The following is an 11,114-nucleotide window of genomic DNA, read 5'->3' as shown; positions in this document are numbered from 1 at the left end:
TGAGGTGAACTATCTGGAATAGCATTTCATAGAGACAAGATATGGGTAAGATCCAGATCCACAGCTAATTACGATGTGTGAGAAGTCGTTCCACAGTGAGAATCACAGCTGGGGTATCTGGGAGCACGTGCAGTTCTTTTGGCGACATCATGATTTCCCACTCAAATAGAACTTTCCTGCAGTAAATGAGCCTGAGGGATTAGCCTGGTCTGGATCGGGATATGAATCCTCTTTAAAAAAAAAACACACACGAGCATCAGAGCATTCATCACACTTCATCCCTCAGCATTGCAATTTGGTGTCTTGTGTCTAGGGTATTTTCTGGAAGAACAAAATGAAAGTTCTTCTCTGCTAATGGAAATGACATAGGGTGATTATTCTATAACTGAAAACAAAGACTGAAACAGGTTTCAATGGAATCTCTCAAAGACCATTTTCTGGCATATCTAATTCATTATAATAAACGTCTTGCTTCAAGTTGCTTGTAAAGTCTGTGGCAGAACAAGTGAATATGAGATAATCTTTCAGCCTTACTCTTTAGGATGTCTTCAAAATTGCACTATTATTCCTCAGTCATTTCTAATGTCTGTTTCTCTGACCTGTAATATAGACAATGTATTTATTGCTTAATTATTCATATGGCTTGAAATGGTACTGAGCCTTTCTTTGTAAAGGCATAGAATAGAAAAGTAGTCCAAACATTCCAAGGAGACAGATTTGGACTGCTTTGAAAATTAGGTATATAACCTTTTTCTCAGAAAATGTATATGCCCATTTAGAAAGCAACTCTACCTAAACTTTATCTTATGTTAATCTGTTTTATCTTATTGTCTCTGACACAAAAGATAGCTGAATTCAGATTAACTTCTCAGAAATATATTCCATAGCTTCTCTTCACATTTTGGTTCTTCAGTCCACTGGTAAGTTGGTAAATGTTATGTACTCACAGTGCTTACAATACAACCTGACAGTAATCCTATTGAAGTAAAACTGAACCTCTTTTCAAGGATTCATAAAAACTAATACTAAAAGAGTTTGTTGCTGAAACTGAAATTGCCAGACCCATTCCAGCCTGAAGTGCTTTTTATGTGCTTTAGAGAAAAACAGAACAGAACACCCCCAATACACCTTAAATACAGGAAGAAGCTGAGGAAGGTTGTGTCTATGCTATGGTTTATTGGCATCATCAGGGAGTGGTTTAAGTCCTTCCCCCAGGTGTTGTAGACTAGCCTGTGACCATAGCATCCTGACTTTGTGTTCCACAGTGGCTCGCCTGCTCTGTACCATGGCTCAATGGCAGCATGAGCTGTTGTTTCTTCTGGAAGGTCTCTGGTGCTCCCTATGCTCCTAGGTCATTTGTCTATGTGGCTATGTCTGCTAGCGATCAGATTTTTTGGGGTAAAATCCCTGGTGCTAAGGATGCATTGCCTAAGTTCTGTGTGTTTCAAGGTATTTCTAGCTCTGATCTGCTCTTTTGGCCCAAGTGCCCCTTAGCATCTGGAACATGGTAGGTGCATTCCTCTTTCAGATGTTGTGGGACTTGTCCATGGTGGGAACAGGGAAGTATGACTGGGAAATTTGATTTGGAAACACATTCTTGATCCACAGCAAAACTCTAACGTAGACACATCTTACACTATCCACTCTAGGTAAGAGGCTATGCATGCTGCTCAGCCACCGTATATCGCTGGCACAGCAGCAGGCATCAACCTGCTAAAATTACCTATGCCTGGTAGGCATGCCCGTGGTCTGCAATTACCATGCCCAGAGCTCTTACTTCTGCTGAAGGAGCATACAATCTCCTGAGAACTCATTCTGTTTAGAGGAAGGTTTTCTATTCCTTCTAGAGAGGTTTACCGTTGTCCTCTGCAGGGTTTGGAAATCCTTCACTTGCACTGGTCAGTGAGGAATCAATTTAAAGTAAAGAGGATGTAGGTCTGTTTGTGGCCTAAGCCTGCGATGCCACATTTCACTTTTAGTGTTGTTTGGTCCATAACACTTACATAGCTGATGTTAATTAGTTCAGGTGGTGTTATCACAGATCTCTCAATTGAAAAGGAGAATACATCCTTTTATGCTGCTTTCCTAATATACTTACAGTTGTGTTAACTAATAATTTTCATTTTGTCATTTTCCAGGCCCTATGAACCACATTGAATGCTGTGAATATCTGTAGCAACAGCTTCCATTACCAATTGACTTTTATACCTCCGCCTTTTTTCCCTGAAAATGCACTGGCACGCTTCTTCCTGTACACAAATCCATGCCCTTTGTTATCATTTGGCTCTACCAGGAAACCAAGAGGCTCATGCACTTGCTTTGAGAGGGTTCTATCTTCTCGGTGTTGACATGCAGTGTGTTTTCTGTCCTCTCGCCAAGGATAAGGATGCTGTGGGACTGCATTCATGCCAGCCATGCAAAGTGCTTAAAATCACTGTGAAGGAAACAGCTGTGAGCTGTGGTGCACACCTATGAATCCTTCATTGGAGAGGTCTTCGGCAGGCCCAGTCTTGTCCCAGTCTGCCTCTATCCGAACATCCACTGCAATGGGTTCCCCAGGGCAGTGGGCACGGCACCGAGCCTGCCAGAGTTCAAAAAGCATTTGGACAACACTCTCAGACACACGGTCTGATTTTGGGGTGGTCCTGTGTGGAGCCAGGAGATGGACTCTATGATCCTTGTGTTTCGCTTCCAACTCAGGATATTCTGTAATTCTCTGATTCTCTGATCCCTGCCTCCTAGCCCAATTACAGATTCCACTCACCTGGCCTGTTTCTGTTTCCCTGCCTAAAGCACTGATATTTTCTCTGTAATGAAAGCATGTTATACACACAAAAATGTCCTATAGTGTATGAAGACTCAATCTCTTTTGCTGCTAACAAGTAACTCACCACTCAGCTGTATAAATAAATAATAATATATATTTAAAACAAAGTGTAGGCAGTATGTTCCCCATGTAGGAGAAATTGCTCCTTATTCAGACCATATAATCCTCATAAAGCTCATCCTTGTTCTTCTCCAGGGCTAGGAAAAAAATCTTGAAAAACTCTCTGGTACGTATGCTGGAAGGCTGTTCTTTAGCCACTATCAAACCTCTACAGAGGATATTCCTCCTCACTACTGCCTCCCCTCTAGGGAGATTAAAAATATTCCTTCCTTGTATTGTAGATGAGATCACCTAATGACTACAAATAAACCTACTTCTGTTTGGAGAGCGAGTGGATGGCAGCACCCTGCGTTCGGTTTAGGGGCTCTCTGTTTTGTTAGTAAACTAGAGACAAGAATCTAAAGTGAATTCTCCCCTACCTATGGGAAATGGCTGTTAAGTTGGGGGAGTTGGTCTGTGTCTACTGTGAGAAGGGTTCAATGATGTTAATGGTTCATCCCTGGATTTGTTGTTGTTATTCTGACTGTATCCTACTATAAAACCAGCAAGCTAAGCCAAGGCTTACTTCATTTCTCTCTGGAAGTGTTGTCTGCAAACATTAATACTTGATATCAGAGCATGGAGGCCTTCTTGTCTTAGCAGCCTGAGGATAGGGCAGGGGGATGGAATGGGGACAGTAACTGGGGCTTCTCAGCAGCCCCCCTGCTACCAAGCCCTAGCCACAAAAACCCAATACACTCCCTTACTGGAAGATGTTCGTTTCTGGATGCCCACCGTTTAGGTGCCAACAGCTGCTTACTCTCCCATATGATCTGTCCTTCATGTGTAACCTATGTTGACATTTCCTCCTGCCCCAAGCGAGCACAATCAAAACCAAACATGCAGTAGGGCTTAGTTCCTGCATTTTGTCCTACCATAAAGGGTCTGGGGATGAACTGTTTATGACTGAGGCAGAACAAGGGGTGATGCAGTGGTATTTAAGGACTTCTCTCTATAGCCTTAGCACTCTCAGAGTGAGCCCTCATAGAATATAGAAGATCTAGGATTTCCCAAACCCAAGGGGAACTACCATGGAGATGTGGATTATGGTTACTTTGGGATGCCAAAGAGCTGCAAACATGAGAATCTGCAATTTCTGCCCTTGTCTTGATTGAAGATTTTTTTTTGGAACTGAATGGGGTGAACAAAAAGCCAGTGAAATAGTGCATACATCCTGTCAAGAATTTTATGGGGGATAATATGGCAGAACAAAAGCTGTAGACATGTGAAGAAAATGAAAAGGGCAGGTTTCCTGCTGGAGCTTTCTGAATTCAAGCCTTGTGAAGCAGGTCTATATCTCTACAACAGGACATGATTGCATGTCCTGAATTTTGCTGTGCTTTCATAACTCCCAATGTGAAGCACGCTGTTTTAAAAAAATAAGCTGACCCCAATTTCTTTACTTTTTTTTTTTTAAATAAAAATGCTATTAAAAAAAAAAGAATTATATTGCTCTTTTCAGTCTTTGGTGTTTAATTGCTTTATATAAATCCACCATTTTAGTTTATTTAACTTTGTTCTTCAGTGGGAAATAACCAGTTAGATCAATGGGATTTAGCAATTGTACTGTTTTCTCCCTGATAGAAACATTCAAGGACATTGCTAAAATAAGCATCCTCTTCCTGCAAGGCTGTGAATATGGACTGCAAAAATGCAGCTCTAAGGGAAGTGTAATAAGTTACAGGAAATCACTTCAGCTGTAGTTGTTGACAAGCAGTTGGTAATGATGTCATCTTTCTAAAACATGGATTAGGTCCCAAGAATAAAGGTAGTCATTTTCTTTGCTCCACCATCCTATACTTGAATGAGATGATCTTCATTTAGCTATTGGGCTGAGCAGTTAGGGATAGGAAGGCAGGGTTGTCTGAGCTTTCTTCTGGGGCAGCTACTCTCATTTTGGAAAAAAAAGCATGTGCATTCATATGCATTTTTTCCTCAAGTGATAAAATCAATGATAAAACACATACATTTAACACTGTGTTTCTTTTACCAATACAGCTAATAAAACTGTGCTTTTGCAGGTCCTTATTCCATTCATTTTCCCAGTTAATTTAATGAAATCACCTTATAATATGAGTGACTTGTCAGTATTTGATTTGGGCTGTTAGAATTCTTATTTACTGTGTAAGAATAGTAGAGAGAGAGAGGGAGGGAGCAAAAATTACTCTATTGTCCTGATAAAGGAAGTCCAGGGTCTGTTCAATAGAGGTACTCAGGATCCTACTTTTTAGAAAACAATTATAATGATTTTAGCAGTTGAAAACCTTTTCCTTTCAAGTGCCATAACTCAAGCTAAAGGTACTGGTTTCAAGTGAAACTTGTAACCCAGAGACAATTTAAGTGGCTACTTTAGCAGCCAATGACATTTTTTGTAATAGAAGGATTTGCAATTCTAACCTATATTAAAATTTTCAGTGAGTTTTCTTACTTTTTCTGCTCGTTTGTTTAAATGTGTTGATGACTACACACTAGACTCCTAATAGAAGAGATTAAATTTCAGTGCTAAAGAATCCCATGGTTTTTTCTTGTTTACTTTTCTTTCAACTGATATATATATATATATATATATTTTTTTTTTCTTTCTGAAAAGTGATGTTCATATGTACTTTGACAATAAGTACATATAAGAGGAGGCAGTAAGAGGAGGGATTGTCCTCATTGCGTTAATAATCTTCAGCCATGTTTTTACATTGTGCTTTTCGCCTCAGGTATTTTAGCTTACTGCAAGTATTCCATCAAGATTCATAGGAATGGCATCCTTAAATTCTTTATAAATAAATGTTACAAGTTTTTTGTTACATAATTCATTTATATTTTCAAAGTGCTTTATTAAAAAAAAAAAAAGTTATTCCCTTTCTATGAGTGAGAAACTGAAGACTGAAAATGTCACTAGGCTGACATATCACTGTTAAAATCAGAAAGATTGTCCTGTTTGAATGTATCCTATACCATCCATATAGGTGGTATGTGTACCTACCATATAGGACAAGTCCAGCACCCACAGACAAAAATAATATGTTCAAATATTAAGCACTGTCACTGTACTACTCTAAAGACAAAAATCCTGTTGATTATTGAAAATTTGCAGACAAAAAGCCAAAACCTGAGGTTCCCTGTATCTGCGTGATTCCCTCTTTAGGATGAGTTATATTTGTCTTTTGTATGTCAGATACTGCAATTCAAGATGTCTGTCTTGTCATGTCAAATATGGTCAGATCTCAGTATGTGTAATATTATTTCCTTTCTGTCTTGAAAAGTAGTAGACATTGAAGCTCTGTCTTTGTTCTGCCTAGCACAAGGACCCTCATGGTTCCTGCATGTCTGACACCAGCTCTATTCTTCTTGTTTAATAAGGTACATTGGCTCTCTGTTGAAAGTAAATGAAGATTTACTTTTTTAGAAACTGCAGGAATGAAAGAGAGGAAGAATTTTCTAGGGTTACACTGTTTAAGTCTTAGTGGAATAATGAGTGTCCAGTGAAAGCCGCTGTGTGCTGATGGATCTGAGTTGTACTTGCTATTAATGTAGGGTGCTTTCGGTTAAGTCACCAAGACTGATTTAACATTTGGTATTTAGGATCCAACAATCCCCCACCTCACCCCCCACCCCTCCCCCCCTCTGAATATACTCAGCCAAAGAAATGTGAGGTTCAACCTAATCTAGATACAATGAAAGTTGATGTAAATACATGTGCTCTTCACTGCCAGGCATCCTTTCTTCTTCCAGGTAGGCTTCCTTACAATTCTGTCTTGAAAATATTACATAGCCGTTTTCAGATGAGTTCAAGGGGATATTGCATTATTTAGTTATCACAGCTGAAGTCTAGAAAGAATAATTTCCAGCAACATATTTATGTTGCTTGAACAATGCAAGCTGGTACATCGTCTGAATGCTCCTTCTGTAAAGATAACACTGCCTTGAAAGCAATAAGAAACGGCTTATCTGTTTAGAGAGGAATATTTTTTTTGTTTGTTTGCTTGTTTTCCATCTCAAGAGCAATAAAACCCCAAAACCTTTTAAAATGTTGCAAAACTTTCAGAAAAGAGGATTCTAAATAAAGGACCTCAAAACTGCATTAATTACAATTGAGCTCCACGAGCTGTTACATTTTTTAAAGCTGAGTATATTAAATTGCAGTTTGAGAACTTTTTGATGCTTTTCAGTCTGAGATAGTGCACAGACAGTTCCCTTAACAGCTCAGGGAAACTGCTGCAAGCTATAAAGAAAATACCTGATGAGCATCCAAATTTTGTGTGTACTTCCTAAGTTTGCTGTGTATAAGCTTGACAGTCTTTTTGGGCTACATTGTGTAGCAATAAGGGAGGTGAGAGGATGAATGGGGAAAGAGGCTTCCAAGATCTTTCTGAAGTGTGCATTTTCTTTTATTTTCTGAAGTTGAAAGTAAAGGTGAAAATAAATAATGATTAAATCGTTACATAATAATATTGATAATATACAAGTTCAGCGGTTGCACCACAAAACAAAGCAAACAAACAAACAAAACCAGACATAGAGACACACCCTTGTTCTCCAATAAACAACTTTAAGGCCTGTTGTTATACCTACTAACGTTATTAAGAAGACTTGAATTGACTTTGGTATACTTTGAATGTAACACTTAAAAACAGTAATTCAGAGGTCATGAAACCCTTTTCTTTTAAGAAGTAAGTACAGAATCGACGTTTGAAACATTTATACATATGGCCAGAGACTTAAATATCCCTCACCATTTGATTTGCTTCTGGAAGTAGGGAGAGACAAAGTCATTACAGGAATGATTCCCCTAGTGTTTAAGCTCAATCATCAACATATTTGGAAATACGATATAAGTGACCTTTGGAAGACATGAACAACTACTAGAATATGCAAGTTTAAAGACATACCTCAATGTTATAGGAAAGATGGAAATTTCGTCAGTAGCCAAGAGACACATTTTCCATTTAAAGCTTAACATTTTAAGGAGGGCAAATTGTCTGTTGGAGTGGAGACAGATTTTATGGCTACACTGACTGGTATGTTCTTGCTGGTTTACTTCATTTTACCCATACGGAGCAAGCATATATATATATTTTAATTTTTTTTCTTTCTTTTTTTTTTTTTTTCAACTGAGTTTATGACTGCTTTTCATCTTGGGGGTAGTATAAAGCAGGTAGGGTATGTTAATGAATCTGGGCCTAGACTTTAACAAAGTAAAAGTAAATACTCTAGACAAATATTTGACATGCCTGGCAATGAGAAATAGGAGACATAAAACAAGTTTTAAAGTTAACATCTTTTCCTTTGTGCAGCTGATCGCTTGCTTTTTTTTTTTTTTTTTTAATCTAGATTTGCAGTTGCTTATGTCTGTGGGTGAGGAAAAAAAAAGATCAAGTGCTCTTGAGAGTATTCTAAATCAGACATTCCTGAAAATTGGCATACTTACCAATTTTGACATTTCAGGCTTTTATGAATGCTTCTCCTTTGTACTTTCTCCAATCGATATTTTATTTCACAACAACCACAAATGTGTGGCAGAAGCAAGATAGCACAACTTCTGCACCACTGAGTGCAACAAACGAAATTTTTTTTTCCTCTTCTCTTATTTGCTGTAATTCTTCATGACAGACTTCCTTTCTGCTTTGAGTATTCCAGACATGTTTAGAACAAAGGGTATTTTAAAACGTTCTTCAAGGCAGCACTGTGGAATATGGAGCTGCTCTCTTTGCTGGGGTTAGAGACATGGCACCGAAAATTAATGTAAGAATTACAAGAACCGGATGTTGCCCTGTAGGTCTAACCACACTGCTCTTCTCAATGCTCCTGGAAAAACACTGGCCATTGCAATAAGCCAAACAAACATTTCCATGACATAGGTGACGTTATAGAGGAAATATTTGCTGCCCTCTTCCTCTATTTTGTGGAGGGGGAGTCTGGTGGACTAGTGGGTGGGATCCAGCCCTCTCTTCACTTCCGGGCTTTTTCTTAAATGGAGAGACCCCAACACACAGAGCTGCTGTAACAGGACAACAGGCTGCCTTTGACCCTGCTGGGTCCCCACTTGGGCATGTCAGGGCTTTGAGCATGGGGGTGCATTGCCAGCACCCAGGGCCGTGGGTCTGCACTGCCCCCTCCTTCTGGGCTCCTCCAAGCTGGACTGGACACAACAGAGAGCCTACTTTCCTGCCGCTCTGTCAGCAGTTCTTACAGCCGATTATCCATAGACAATCCCATTATTGTTAGAATTTAGTTTGAATTACAGGAAGCTAGTGTGGCTGCTCTAGATGAATAACAGCATGGACAGCAGCACAGTTACCAGGAACAAGCACCAAGGAGACTTTTGGCACAGTACCTTTCCTTGGCAATGTAGAATTGGTTACAGACCACATGTAGAAAGCTTGGAGTGGAAAGTTTGGAGGTTCCCACCTAGAAAGGCAAACCCATGCTGAAACGAAAAAGTCATTCCACAATCCTAACTAACGCAGGTAGCGAAGGCTAGTGAGTCGTTATATTTCAGTTTGCTCTCTATTTAAATGCGGCTGTGATGCTGACAGCTTGCTTCCTGGGATGGTGCGTACCACCGTGCAGAATTACTGGTGGATATCGTAGCAAGGGATTAAAATTACAAATTGAAACTTTATGCTCATTATTGTGGGTTTTGAAATACAAGTTGCTCACTCAGGTAATCTGGTCTGGTTGCATTAAAGTAATTGCACATTTATTGGGTCCTGTAGTCTGAGAATTTGGCTGAAAATCCTTTATCATGCTGAGTCTTGCAGTACAATATTGTCCATGTGTTGTCATTTAAAATAACATGCAGTGAAAGGAAGACAATGGAGGGGCATTGTCACTGAGTCATGAATAAACAGTCGAAAATAATACAATCTATAGTGGTCTTAATTATTCTTGGTTTCCTGCCTGCCAGAAATCTTTTTTGGCACATGATTTTCTTGGTTTTGCAGTATCTATCAGAGCTGGCGCTGGGGTGGTTTAAGCATAAAACACTGAAGTGCTTTTTACAAGCTCATTTGTAATATCCCTTCACTGCCCTCCCTGTTTTGGGAGGAGGACCTCTTCCTGCCTTTCAGAAATGATGCTGCAAAATATGACAACTAAAATCTACTTCTGTAGCCATTGTATCAAGTGAAAAATACAGCCTCTCCAAAGACACGGAGGAATTAACACTTTAAAGCATATAGCCAGATTATGATTTAGTGGATTAGTCACAAACCCAAGGGCTGGGTATTTTTACAGAATAGCAATGAGTCAGGTTGGCAGAGGCAGACCAGAAAGTGCCCTTCCACACATCCACACGCAGCCATCGTGGCAGCAACACCAGCAGGAGATGCCACCAGCAGCCCAGCTGGGCAGTGACCCAGGTGGAGATGCCACACCAGCCACCGAGGTTTTTGCATTCAACATGCTTCACTTTGCATTGGCACTGCCATAGCAGAGTCCCGTCACCTTGCTCAGCAGGCACACGGTGACGCAGCAGCATGCCTGTTTGCTCTAGCAGCACAAGTTCTTTAAAAAGTCCCTGAAATTTCTTGCTTTTACCTGAAAACTGCAGGAAATAAAATATATGAATGGGATATACAAACATCCACTCAGGATTCTGTGTGTTAGGAAAGCATATTTTAAAATGTCTTTTTCTCCAGATTTCTAAATGTTAAGGTACAAAAAGTTTCAGTTAGCTTTAAATGTCTTTGGGGAGTCCTCTCTGTCCTAGGGTTTTTATGATTCAGCATGCAATTTTATACAAAAGTGTTCTTGAAGCATTTCGAAAGCTTCCCTGTGAATTATTTCTGGCCTTCTGGTACTTTATGAAGCATCGTATTTTGCAATTGAAATATTTTTAGCAAGATTTTAACACGTCTGATTTTCCAAAATCAGAGAGAGCCTCTCTTGAAACAGATGGAAAGTGTGATAAACAGCTGAAGGGGAGGCTGGAAATAAAATGGACAATTCCGAGTGATATTCTGATATTCTGTGTTGGACCCCCTTCCTCATCTCCTTTGTACTCAGACTCTTTCTGAACAGAAAACTTAAAGCCTTTTTTTTTTTTTTTTTCTTTGGGTGGGGGGAGGTGTGAAATGGTGACTGAGGAAGGGAGGGATCATGCTTTGGGACTTACGTTTGAGGAATTCATCTTCAGCAGTAGAAGGCAGCAAGAAAAATCTCTCCCGACTTGGTTATTTCATAATTTGGCATT

Source organism: Anser anser (assembly GCF_964211835.1).
Source record: "Anser anser genome assembly, chromosome: 1".
NCBI lineage: Eukaryota > Metazoa > Chordata > Aves > Anseriformes > Anatidae > Anser > Anser anser.
Note: the sequence above shows the minus strand (reverse complement) of the source record.